Raw genomic sequence first — 13,383 nt, forward strand, 5'->3', positions numbered from 1 at the left:
TTTTTCACCAAAACTTTCATAAGCCTTTGGGAAAAAAATAAAAGATTTAGGAGCTTAAATACAAGAGATGGAAGAAGTAAATGAAACAAATAGCAAAGCATCACCTCTGAGCTAGTGCACATCATGTTGATCATTTTACCTAATCATACCTTTATTAGAGAGTCCTCAGCATCAAGATTAATCTTCTTTGCTTTAAGATTAGGGTGAAAGCTAAATCAGAGAAAAAATGACATAGGCATTATATTTTGAGATACTTCTAGTGCAGTGTTGACAAAACTTCACATCTTTATAGAGAAATGTGCAAATGTACAATATCAAAGGAAGTCTAAGTAGTTTGGAAGAAAACCTGTAAGAAAAACAAACGTATTAAATAAACCAAAGAGTTTAAACTTTTATCAGATTAGTCTACAAAATGATTATACAACCAAAATTAAGGAATGCATAAGGAAATCAGTTAATATCTATAAGTTAAGTTCATTATTTGGCACTTTGTATTTTATGTTAATAATTTCTAATACTCACCCAATGCTGGTTAGAAGCCGCAATGTGTGAAAAAATAAATTTTTACTTCAACTTTGTTAGTCTGTCTTTGAAATAGACTCTTAATGGTCTGCAGTGGAAATGACTACAAATTGCTGAAGTCAGGGAGAGCTAAGGAGCAAGATACATTTATTTCTTAATAACAAAACAAAAATTCATGAAGATGTGATATTGAGTACCAAAAAGGCATAAAATAAAAAGATTCCTCCTTGTCAGAACCCTTGGCATAGCAAGATCACATTTAAGCACTGTTGTAGACATGTACAACCAATCAGCTTTGAGGAAAATGGTTTTGCCATCACAAGAGTTTAAGGTAAACACACACACACACATTCAATGTAAAATTCATAATGTGTTATTATAGGAGCTGTCAAATCAAGTCTCTTATTATGCGTAATAACAGTTTGGGAAAATGAGCTTACAGCAGTAAGATTTAAAAGATGCTTTCCTTGTGAATTTGAGTTTTGAAGTATAGAGAGTTCATTTATACAAATATATTTTGGGAACAAAGGTGAATATTAACTACATACTATTGTCATAAATCATTGGCCATCATCAAAAGACAGAACAACATATTTAATTTCACCTATTTAATTAATATATTGTTAATCTGTAATTAAACTGGAACATTATAGCCATGACCAATTCAATGACTTGATTTGGTTTATACTATATGAAGCCAGTAGGACATAGTTTCTTTTTTTAAAGTCAAATATAATTCATCCATTGGGGATTTAGAATTTTAGAAGACCTAGGTAAAATGGGAAGTGAATTCTCAGCTATTCATGATAGTACAACCTCATGCAAGCAGGAATTGAGAAATTCACTACAGGAGTTATATTACAGATTTTTTTCTGCAATCTGACTTTTCTTTGCAAAAATTTCACTTCTAAATAAATCCAGCTATATTTTTCACTGACACAAGCAAGCTTTGTTGTCTTGGCTGAAGTTGGATTCTCCTGTTATCTTATGGCTCCACCAGAGTAGACAGTTGCTGTGGTGATGTTTGCCCAGTTTAATGCTGGCATTGAAACATTGAGAATGATTGAATGGGTTCTACTTAGTGAGATTCTGTATAGAAATATATCCAGTGGTTGCATGTGGCACTATTCTTCCAAGCCACAGGAAGGTCTAGGTCTTTCATCTTGGGCCAAATAACTCTGTATTTATTAGCACTCTGACTCCCCAACTTTAGTGCCAAAAAAAAAAATTGTACTAGAATAATCATCTTTAAGCTAAAATGTTTTATTTTATTTTATTTTTTTTTTGTACCGGGGATCAAACTCGGGACCTTGAGCTTGTGAGGCAGGCGGCAGAACCACTGAGCTAAATCCCCAGCAAAGCTAGAATGTTTTAAAAGCCTATGTATCAAACATATGAAAAGGTATATCTATTTCAATGTCTGGCTGCCTTTATCTTATTCTGCAGAAATTATAATACTGTGTGTACACTGAGGTGAACTTGCAAGCAACAGGACACCTGGAGAGCGCAGTGTATTCTCAGAAGTGCAATGAGGCCTATGCTGGATGGCCTGAGGCCTGTGCCATGTACACGGGGGTGGGGTTTTGTTTTTGGCTTTAGCATACAGAGGTTATAGAGAGTTGCCACTAAATCTCACTTTTGGTTGCTTTCTCTAATTATCCTTGTTCCTTCTGCCACAAGGGTGCTTGTTGGTCACAAAATAATCTATATTTCTAAAATCCAGGCAATGCATTTCAATGAGAAATGGATTGAGAAATGGATTGGATTGAGAAAATAACCAAATCTTTCTTTTTCTTTAAAGAAAATACTAAAGAAATGCTCAACTCTATAAAATGTATTGAAGCCAGCCCTCCTTGACTTTTCCCCATTTACTTCAATCATCACTTCTTATTTTATAAATTCTTTTCCTCTCCACTTGCCACTGTTTGTGAACATGTTTTATGATTTGACTTTTTAAATTTTTTGTATTTTTAAAAGTGTATTTCTTTGTTGTTTTTCTTCTGTTTCCCTTCTCATCCATAAAAAAGGCATTTGAACCTCGGTTTTGTGAACTCAAGAAATCTTATATAGGAATTTGTGCATTGTACTCTTCTCTCCCCTGCCCCTGGCCTAAAACAAAACACATCTATCAAAGGTCTGTGACCTCCTTACTTTTGTTTGCTTTGAATCTTAAGATCTTCCCATTAATCTAGATTTTAAGTTACTAGGAGAAGGAAAGTATTTTTATTTCTTCTTCTTAGATACAGTAGAAAGAGGTTGGGTTTTGAGCTACCAGACCTGAGTTTAAATTTCTACAGATTATCCAACTGTCCAATTTAATGTTCAGTAAAATGGAGGTAACATAACTTGCTCCATATGTTTCCTCTGATATGTAAATGAAATAATATATGTAAAATGCCTGACACCTAGTAGATAACTGTCAGTAACTAATTCATCAATACATCAAGGTACTTTTATTTTTTAATTATTTGTTTATTTTGGTACTGAGGAGTTGAACCCAAACCCTTCACAGTGAGCTATATCTCCAGCCATTTTTAAATTAAAAAAAAATTTTGAGACATGTTTTTGCTAAGTTGCCCAGGCGGGGGATAAACTTGTGGTTCTCCTGCTTCAGCCTCCCATAGTGCTGGGATTACAGTGAAGGCACTTTTGCAGTTCTATAGAATATGTTATATGGTTTACTAATCATTCAACAGTAATAAAGAAAGTCATAGTTCTCAGAAAAAAATAGATCCTCTTCTCAGCTTTTGAGCTGAAGCTCTTTTGAGCTGAAGTTCTGTAGATTATTAGCAGCAGAGCACTCCAACACAGCAGGGTCACAGAATGCAGAATCTAATACAAAGGAGCTTGTCAGCCTCCATTACTGGTGCCAATAGTGTCTCAGCATCCATAACTTCTTTGAAAACATCCATATACCACATTCTTAGGCCCTGAAGGTAAGACGCTCGTCTAATAAAAAGTCAAGGAAAGGTAGTTTAATCTCACGTATTAAATGATTAATAATGTTTTATAATAGTTCCTGAGTGGCATCTTCATGTGCAAACAAAGCCCTGGCTTTAGGCCCACACATCCTGCATAGGGTATTAGGACAGGGAACTTTCTGAGTTAGGACTCAGGAGTGGGTCCAAATTCTGGTTCCCACAAATTTCTTGTTTTACAATTTTGGCCAAGTGATTTAGTCTCTCTAAACCTGTTTCCTCATTTATAAAATGGGGGACAAAAATAGTATACTTTTTATGGGTTTGTTGAAAATTTAATGAGGTAATTCTTTTAAGGTTCTAAACATTATATGTAAGTAAATAGGTAAATAAATGTTACTTATTATTATTAGAACTGTCTCATAGTTGCTTTATTACTGACCACTGACACTTTTCCTAAAGATTTTTGAGGAATGTTTCTCCTCATTGTGGTTATTTATTCATAAAGAAAGAAAGAGAAAACAAAAAACTTCCAAAAGCACAACTAAGCATCTACACAAACAAAACAGAGAAAAAGAAACTGGATCGTAAAGTTGATCCGGTTTTACCAAGTTCCTATCTGGCATTTGGTCTGCAGGCGGGAAAGCTACTCAGCCGTGCAGCTCTGGGGATAACTGTCTGGAACACCTTCAAGGTGGTGTTCACTCTGAGAGCCCTGAGCCATCAGGACTCTTTATGTATCTTCAGGGTCAGTGTTTGAATGTTCAAATCAAAGAAGTCTGTCTTGTTCTCTGCCTTCCTTCTTCTTGAGTGGAAAACATAACCCAGTGGTTAAGAACACAGGCCTTGGAGCCAGAAGTCTTGTGTGCTTGCATTAGCATTTGATTCACAGTAAGTGTTTCTTACGGGTTGAGTTTTTGTTTCTCTTCTTGAACTTCATATAAACTGTTGTAATGTAATCTCATCATGGAAGTTATAGCTTATATTTGATAATTTTTTCCATAATTTTGTTGGTTTAATTTCTCTTTTCTATAAAAAAGAGCTATATAACATGCTGTGTTTCCTTATTACTCTGATTACTAGGAAACAAGGGCTAAATTTGATGTTTGAATAACAGTGGATGTAGGTTATGTGAGGCCTACACAAAAATTTAAGGGATCTTTTATAGAAAAAGAATATGCTGGGCATGGTAACACATGCCTGTAATCCTACACTCTGACAGGCTGAGGCAGGAAGATTGCTAAGTCCAAGCCCAGTCTGAGTAACTTAGCCAGAAAAAAAAAAGTCTGAAAAAAAAAAAAAAAAAAAGGAGCCGGGGATGTAGCTCAGTGCAAAGGACTTGAGTTCAAGCTTTAGTACTGCAAAAACAAAGCAAAGCAAAACTAAGCAAAAACAAACAAACATTAGTACAAAATGCATTTAGTAGAAAAGCAAATATTTGTTTTGTTTTGATAAGAAACAAAATTGCAGCAAATTTCAGATTTTAAAAGGTAACAAATAGTACAGACACCACAGTATTTAGAAAAACAACTTGATATTTTTTTCTACTGCTTGATGAATTTCAAGCTTTATTTCCTGTCAACTACCTGTATGTTTCTAGGACCAGTTGCCAGTGACACATTTAGATCAAAACATGATCCTTTGATCCTACAACTTTGGATCACCTGCCAAGTGAACAAGTACTGAGAGTTAGGCAGGAGAGGTAAAAATATTCCTGGGAGCCATTCTTACATTAGCAATAATTTAATTACATACAGAATTGATTGGAAATCACATAAATAATATTCTACTAAACCCAAACTACATGTCTCCCTGGATTAGCTTCCTTAAAATGCCCATGGTTATTCTAACATTGTTTGACTTTAGACAAGTGTTGTGGAAGGAGCATTGGAGTAGAAAGAGACAGCAGTCTTAATCAAATGTGGATAAATTTTACAAAGGCACATGATCATGTGAGCTAATTGCTTAGCCCCTCTTTAGTGTCAAAAGGGCCTGTGGGTCATTAATTTCAGGTGACTGCCTCAGACCTTCTGCTGAGTCTGCCTCTGAATCCCTTTCTGCTTGTGCCTGCCTTGTAATTTTATTAATCTTCTTCCCTTTTGTTGCTGTGAACTATCTAAAAACAACTTTTTGCAGAGAGATAGATATAAACAATTTAATTAATAAACCAAAATAGCAACAGTAAGCCCTGCCTAATTAATATTTTCCTACAGGGAAAGCACCTTGGGATATATAACTTCATTAACTCTGTGCTAGAACTGTGCTAAGTACTTTAGATAACTTACTTAGTATTCACAAAAGCCCCTTGGAGTTAGGTACTATGATCTCTGACCAACACTTTACTGTTGAATAAATAGAATCTTAAAGTTAAATAATTTGCCCAAGTGGTAGAATGGGGATTTGAACTCACACCTGTTAGTGATTAGCCATGTCCCTGTAGATAGCCTCGACAAATGCAGAATGTGTTTTAACTAGTTAATCAGGACACAATAATGAGAATTCTATAAAAGTCTTTTCTATAAAAGTGAAATGGAGTGTGGACTTAAATAAAATGCATTTGTAAACTTTCAATTCCAAATACTTACACAAGTTAATATTTTTTTTAAGGGGCCAGGGATGTAGCTCAGTGGTGCTGCTCCTGCCTGGCAAGTACAAGGTCCTGAGTTCAATTCCCGGTACTGGAAAAAAAAATATTTTTAAGTGGACAGATATTCTTGTCTTGGAAATGAAGAATGTACTCTTGGCATTGGAAATATAGCACATGCTAGACAGGATGAATTAACTTTCAAATAAACAGTTAGAGCAGACTACATAATTGAATAAGTTTTTGAGCTTGTTACATCATTTCTTGCCAGACACCATCTAATCACTTTCAGAGGTGTTAGCATTACATGGACATACAGTATCTGCATTCAGATGATGCGTACACTCCAGTCCCTTCTCCTTAGCAGGCTGGTGTACATGGGGAGCAGCCCTCTGTTTGACTCATGTGTTACATGGGTTGAGTTCTCATTCCTACTAGCCATCACCCACATCATCCATGCATTCACACAGCATGGATTTGTAAGCCCACCCAGGGCACATTTTCTTTTCCTCATAACTGTAAGCAGTAGGCATTTAACACATTTGGAAACTGAGGCTCTGTGCGATTATGTAACAAACATGGGCTCAGGAAGCAGAGTGTGGATTTGCATTGAGATCTATTAGCATCCATTTCCTACTCGCCGTAATACTTTCATCTCAGGGCAAGGTGAACACCAGCACAAGGAGCAGTGCTCACCAGGGCTGAGTGTCAGCGACAGCAGGCTGTCTCCCTGTTCTGGGTATAGGCCCATCCTGGTTCTTTCGTCTCCCTCTGAAGAAAGGATTCAATGCTTGCTCTAAGTCCAAGAAGTAGGAACACAGCACAATTTAGCATTCAAAAAATAATTAACTGAAAAAAATTGAGTTTCTAAAAAAGCAGACTGTTTTGGAAACACTATGTAGGCCTTGAATTCAGTCATCTTACTGCCTCAGCCTCCCAAGTGCTGAGATTATATGCATGCAACACCATGCTCAGCTGGACATTCTTCTTTCAGTTTTTTAAGAACAGATTTTGCCTTAGATTTTCCTTATTGTAAAGTTTTCTGAAGAGAAAAGAGAACTGAAAACAGATAGCATATACTTTTAGTTTGTAAAGAAATCATTTCTAAATAAGTGGAAGATGTCACCAGAAATAAAGGGAAAAACTATGACTCATAGAAACTCGGAGTCAGAAGAGAACTTGAGGTCACAGAAAGATGTGCACCTTTGTTCTTCCCCTTCCACAGACTTAGAACCTTGGGGCATCATCGACACCTCATTTCTCATTCTCAGGCAGACCCTGTCAGCTCTACCCTCAGGACAGATCCAGAATTGGACTGCTTTGCATATCTCCACCTATGGTGGTCCATTCTTGCCACTTGTACCTCTGCTTCTTGCTTCTCTTTAGTTTATTCTCAGAAGCAGCTATGGATACTTTAGAAACATAAGTCAGACCATGACACTCCTCTGGGGCTCATCACAGCTGGGGTCTGAAGTCAGTCTTTACAGTTATCCCAGGGTGCTGTGCAGTCAGCTCCCACCTTTCTGTTAACCCAGCTCCTAGGACTCTCCATCCTTCCCTGCTTGTCCTCCATTGTCATTTCTTCACTGTGTAGATAAGGGAACTAAGGTCTGGAGAGACTGATTGATTTTCCTAGGGTACCCATTGTGGTTAGAGTAAGAGTTGGGGGCACTGACTTAGTTTAATGTGAATTTCACCACATAGTACTTGTTTTGTGCCTCTTCTTCTTCTTCTTCTTCCTCCTCCTCTTCCCCTTCCCCTTCTTCCTCTTCTTCCTCTTCCTCCTCCTCCTCCTCCTCCTCCTCCTCCTCCTCCTCCTCCTCCTCTTCTTCTTCTTCTTCTTCTTCTTCTTCTTCTTCTTCTTCTTCTTCTTCTTCTTCTTCTTCTTCTTCTTCTTTTCTTCTTCTTCTTTTCTTCTTCTTCTTCTTTCTTCTTCTCTTCTTCTTCTCCTCCTCCTCCTCCTCCTCCTCCTCCTCCTCCTCCTCCTCCTCCTCCTCTTCTTCTTCTTCCTTCTTCCTTCTTCTTCTTTTAGTACTGGATACTGAACCCAGGGCTTAGGGTAGGGTAGGCAAACACTTGAACACTGAGCTACATTCCCAGCCCTTTGAAACAATTTTTTAAAGAAATTTTGAGACAGGGTATAACAATGTTGCATGGCCTGGCATCAAACCTGTGATCCTTCTGCCTTAGCCTCCCGAGTAGCTAGAATTGTAGCTGTGTGCCACTGTACCTGGCTGTTTGAGCAATTCTAAATAATTTATGTCACAGTCCATGTTGGAGATTCAGTATACCAAGTAGTAAAGGTTCAAGAAACAGAGAGGCAGAGAGAGGGAGATAGAATGAGGATGAGAGTGTCACACACGCATGTATACACACTTGCATAGAGTAATAGATAAGAGGAGAGAGACAAGAAAAAAGACATGGTACTGAGAGAACCCCAGCTGGAGTCCTGCCTCTAGCTGTTCCCCATAGCCAAGCACAACCTCCGGTCTGCCATTGTTCCTACTGTGGTTCATTTCCTCAAGTCATTTCTGTTCCTTGAACAAGTCCTCTTGCTTGCACATGGGAATATTTTCAAATCCTAGTGAAATTAGGCACAGAGTCTGGGTTAATGCATGAGTTTTCCCCACTGATACTATGACTAAGAAGGTGCTCAGAACATGGCAGAAGTTAGCATAGGATTCCAGGCTGGCAATCCTTCATCAGGGAGCTTCAGGCTGGTTTCTCACTGTGGGCCACGTATTCCACTCTGTGCAGACATAAGCAGACTCTTTAGTTTGCTTAGTATTCAGTTGAAAATAAAGTGTGTGTTGGGCTAGTTTTTTTTCTAAGGACTTTGCAGTTTTAAAATCCCTGCATTCAAGTGTCACTTGGTCAGGGATCCCTCCTTGACCATTCCAGTGTCCCTCCCCTCTTCTCTCAGCCTGCTTTAGTTTTCTCCACAGTGTGTATCATGACCTGGTGCTGCGTGATGCTTGATGTTTTGTTTATTACCACTTCTTCATGGCTGGAGTTGTGCTTTGTACACTGCATTTGTGTGAATATTTATTGACTGAGTGTGTCTGTGTTCCAGGCCCAGCGTGGGAGTGATCATGAAAATGTATGCTGGGTACTCACAGTTCCAGTACTGAAGAAGGAGGCAAATATCTTTTAGAATCTGGTGTTCAAAGGAAAATCGTATTTCATAAATCTGGCTTGAAAGTAGCTGCCTTGGCACATCTGGGCTTTAGGTAGATGGGGACGAAAGCCCCCAAGAATCAAGGCAGGGTGTCCCTATCTACCAGGATCTCTTTCCTTCTTCCATCTTACCCTTTGTGAGGAGGAATTAGCTTGTTACACACAGAAGTGCTGTGGTTTCTGTCTTTGGGAATCTGTTCTCCTTGTTTCATGGAGGTTTCCCAGCCTTAGTCACAGTGAAAGGATGCTCAAAAATGTGCTAGACACATAACTCTAGGGTTGACCTTCTTTTAATGCCAGTTTTTTCAAAATACCTTTTTAAATAGTGTCCATGCATTTCTAGCTGGTAAATAAATTAGAATGCAATCCCCATCCACTCTGAAGAGTCTGCAGTCATATCCTTGGCTGTGTTTGTTGCAGCTTATCTTTAAGTCATTACCCAACTGGTTGTTAGGTGCATCTCTGGGCAGAAAGCTGCTGAATTTGGGAAAAGATGAAAGCTCAGGGGAGAGCTGAAGGCATCAGCAAAAGGCATTTTGACAAACAGCTCATAATGATCGTTTCCCAAGCTGGGAGTTTTTGTTTCTAATGTCTAGCTTCTGTGGAGTGTGGTTGCTGCTTTTTCTACTTTTCTCCTAGTCTAATGTTTATGGAAGAAAGGGGTTGTTTAAACAGGTTTGGCCTCTCTGCAAACTGCAGTGCTGTCTGTTGGTTGTCATCTGATTGGTAGCCACATGCTGTCTACAAGAGTCAGCCTTTTAGTGCTCAGCAGTTGGCATGGAAGAGGAGCACACTAGACCAAAGCCTTTTTGTCTTTGAAACATACTTTCCCAAAGACAGGGTAACAAGTTCTAATAACATTTAGACACTGAGTCTGGGCCAGTTTGAATATTTGCTTCATATCATATAACATCACTAGTGGACAGTTACAATGATTAGATTAGGATTTCTTAACCTTAGATCCAAGGAAGAACTGCCATGTCTGAGTAATCACAGAAATTGTAAGCAGAATTTTGTGTGGTTTTTTCCATTTATTCTTTGGGTAAGATGACTCATGGCTTTCACTGGCTTCTCCAAACAAAAACAAAAACAAAAACAAAAAACAAAAACAAACTTGACTGCTGTGTAGAGTCTGTGTGGGGTACACTAAATGAGAAATCTTGAGGTCTGGGTTCTTCAGTCTCCAAAAGCAAAAAGATTTCTCTCTATCTCTGTCTCTGTCTTTGTCTCTCTCTGTCTCTCTGTCTCTGTTTCTGTCTGTCTCTCTTTGTCTCTCTCTCATTGTGTGTGTTTTTTTGAGACAGAATCTTTCTATGTAGCCCAGTCTGGCTTTGAATTCATAATCCCCCTGTGTTGGCCTCCCAAATGCCAGGCTAATACATCATTCTTCTAGGCAGTGAACTCCTCACCCATAAGCAGGAAGATTGAATTAAATCAGCATTCTTTCAAGATTTTTCATGTATGTAGTCGTTTAAAGACTATGATCCTCACCTCATGTGATTACAATCTGTACTATTTACTTCATATTTTTCTTTTCATCTAACATTCAAAAATTAAAATTTAGGGCTGGGGGTTTAGCTCAGTGGTACCTCTGCCTGCCTCGAAAGCACAAGGTCCCAAGTTTGATCCCCGGTACCAAAAAAAACAAAATTAAAATTTATTTTGAAAAGAATTCTTTGCACTTGTTGATCATAGTTTTTTGTTTTTGTTTTTGGTACCAGGGATGGAACTCAGGACCTTGAGCTTGCGAGGTAGGCATGTTGCCACTGAGCTAAATCCCTAGCCCTGCATTTGTAAGTGGAAAACCAGCAGCATTTGTTATTCAAATGTTATGTAAAGATAATTGTCTTTGAACCAGTGGAAGGTGTGCCACACCTGACACACTGGTGTACTGAAGATGTTATGTTGACCAGTCTAGGTTCACTCTTCTGTCCTTCCTCCACCCAGAAGACCCAAGAAAACACTCCATCACTAAGGCATTAAGAAATTAGGAGCTTTGTGGTTTCATCTTCTGTGGCCAGATATAATGAAGGATGCTGCTTAGGAATCTCAATGGAGAAAACAGGTGTAGGCATAATAGAGGCCAGATAGTGGTGCCTATCACTCAGAGACAAGGATGATGCAGTGAATGGAAGAAGCCATAAGATGGCAGCTCATCAGAATGTTGTGACCAACAGTGCTCTGTAATGATTGTTCATTGATCATAGGACTCTAGAAAAAAAACAGATGGATAATACATTACGATACTGCTTGATATCAAAATTCTAGGTTCACTGAGCCTAACTCAAAGCACCACAGTGCGAGTCATAGTTTTTCTCTGGTTCCTGGGTGTTCCTGGGTGACACTAGAATCCTATGAAGAAGAACCCTGCAATGTGCCTACATGAGTATATCATGAAAGTTTCCTGAAACTTTCTATAGAGGGAACTGCAACAATTTACTAGGGAGACACTGTGGCATGGTGGGGGAAGTAAAATATTCACAATTTCTGGGGATCATTGAATAGTGATTCTGAGCCTGAGAATCATTTATAATTTATTAATTAATGCTTTTAGAAGTCAGATGAGAGCTGTAACCTTGGTCTGTACATGTCTAATAGTGGGTCTAATGGCTTTATTATGTGGCTCTTTCCCTAGTCTTAGAATGCATACTGAGAATAATTATACTAATTGACAGGATCCCGCAATGATTCCTACACCAGTGGAATAAATGATATAGTAGAAAGGGCCAACTGGAAGGAAGAACTGACCCCAGAACTGACCTCTCTGGGGAATGCAGAGATCAGTGTCACCACTGATGACTTGAGAGATATAAGGAAGATGTTCTGCTACTTCTCCATTTAAATCACCTGTTAAGCTGATACAAAAACTGAACGGGTCATGGGATGTTACATGGGGAGTTGCTACAAACTCAATCAGGTGGTGTTTCCAGTTGCAGATTTATTTCCAGATGCGGTAACTTTTTTTCAGATATGGTAACTTTTGTGGGGCAAATTAATATAGCACAGGGCACTTTGTGTAAAGCTATTTATCTGGCAGATGATTTCTATTCCAATCAGTAAGAAAAATCAGAAGCAGTTTACTCTTAAGAGACAGGAACAATACTAGCTAATGGTGGTTTGCCCTAGGACTATGTCAGCTGTTCTGCAATCTGTTCTAATATTGTGCTGAGTGTCCTTGATCATCTTTATATTCCACAGGACACCATGACTGTCCAGGACTTTGAAAATACAGTGCAACAGGATTCGATTATCATGAAACAAGTCACAGGGTGGAACACAAATACTACAAAAGTCCATGGATATGAGAGCCTAGGAGTCCAATACATATTAAGATAGCTAAAAGTCATTGGCTGTTTGTTGCTTCTTGTGCTACCCTACACTAAGAAGCACAGTTTTTAAAATACTTCTTTGTGGTTTGAAGACAACATATAACACATATTGTGCTATCTTGAAAGGCTGAAAATGCTGAATAGAACCTGGAACCTGAAAGAGGTCCATGCTACAATGTAAGCTTTGCTACCACTTGGGCTTCGACTCAGAAGATGCCAATGTATTGGAAATATCTGCAGCAGTATGAGATCTGCAACCAGCCTTGAAAGGAGAGTTACAGCAGAGATTTTTAGGCTTTTCTTTGTGAAAAGTAATTCATTTTGACAATTCCCTCTTGACTCCATGGGCCCTGCTAGAGACAATGTGCCTTACTATCGGAGGCTAAGTGATTATGACATTTGAGTGGCTCATATGGACTATGTGATATATGATTCATTGAACCAGAAAACTGAACATAAACAACAGCAGTGGAAATGATTTCCATATAATTCTTATTTGTAACTTTGATGCCTTTTCCTCAGTCCACACATTTGTAATCATAGGAAGTTCTTTGTGAGTAGATTACTACATATCCAGGTTTGCCCTAGGTAGTCCTAGTTTATACTGTTTTCCAGAATAATCATTAATAACACTCCTTTCATTGTCAAAAGTGTCCCAGACAGAGAGTCAAAGCTACTCTGCCTGTGACCAATTTATGGAGAGGAGCAGTGTGTGGCTAGGTCATGGATTTCTGTTTGGTATTCTGGTATCAACTAGATGTTGGCCAGTCAGTGTACTGCAACACTTCTCAGTGGGCAGAACTTTAAATTAGGTATCTGGTTATCTATTTTGTGTGGAAAAGGAGATGGCCTA

Source organism: Heterocephalus glaber, unplaced genomic scaffold (genome assembly GCF_053883595.1).
Source record: "Heterocephalus glaber isolate CG9 unplaced genomic scaffold, H.glaber_assembly_v1.0 deba00000281, whole genome shotgun sequence".
Classification (NCBI taxonomy): Eukaryota; Metazoa; Chordata; class Mammalia; order Rodentia; family Bathyergidae; genus Heterocephalus; species Heterocephalus glaber.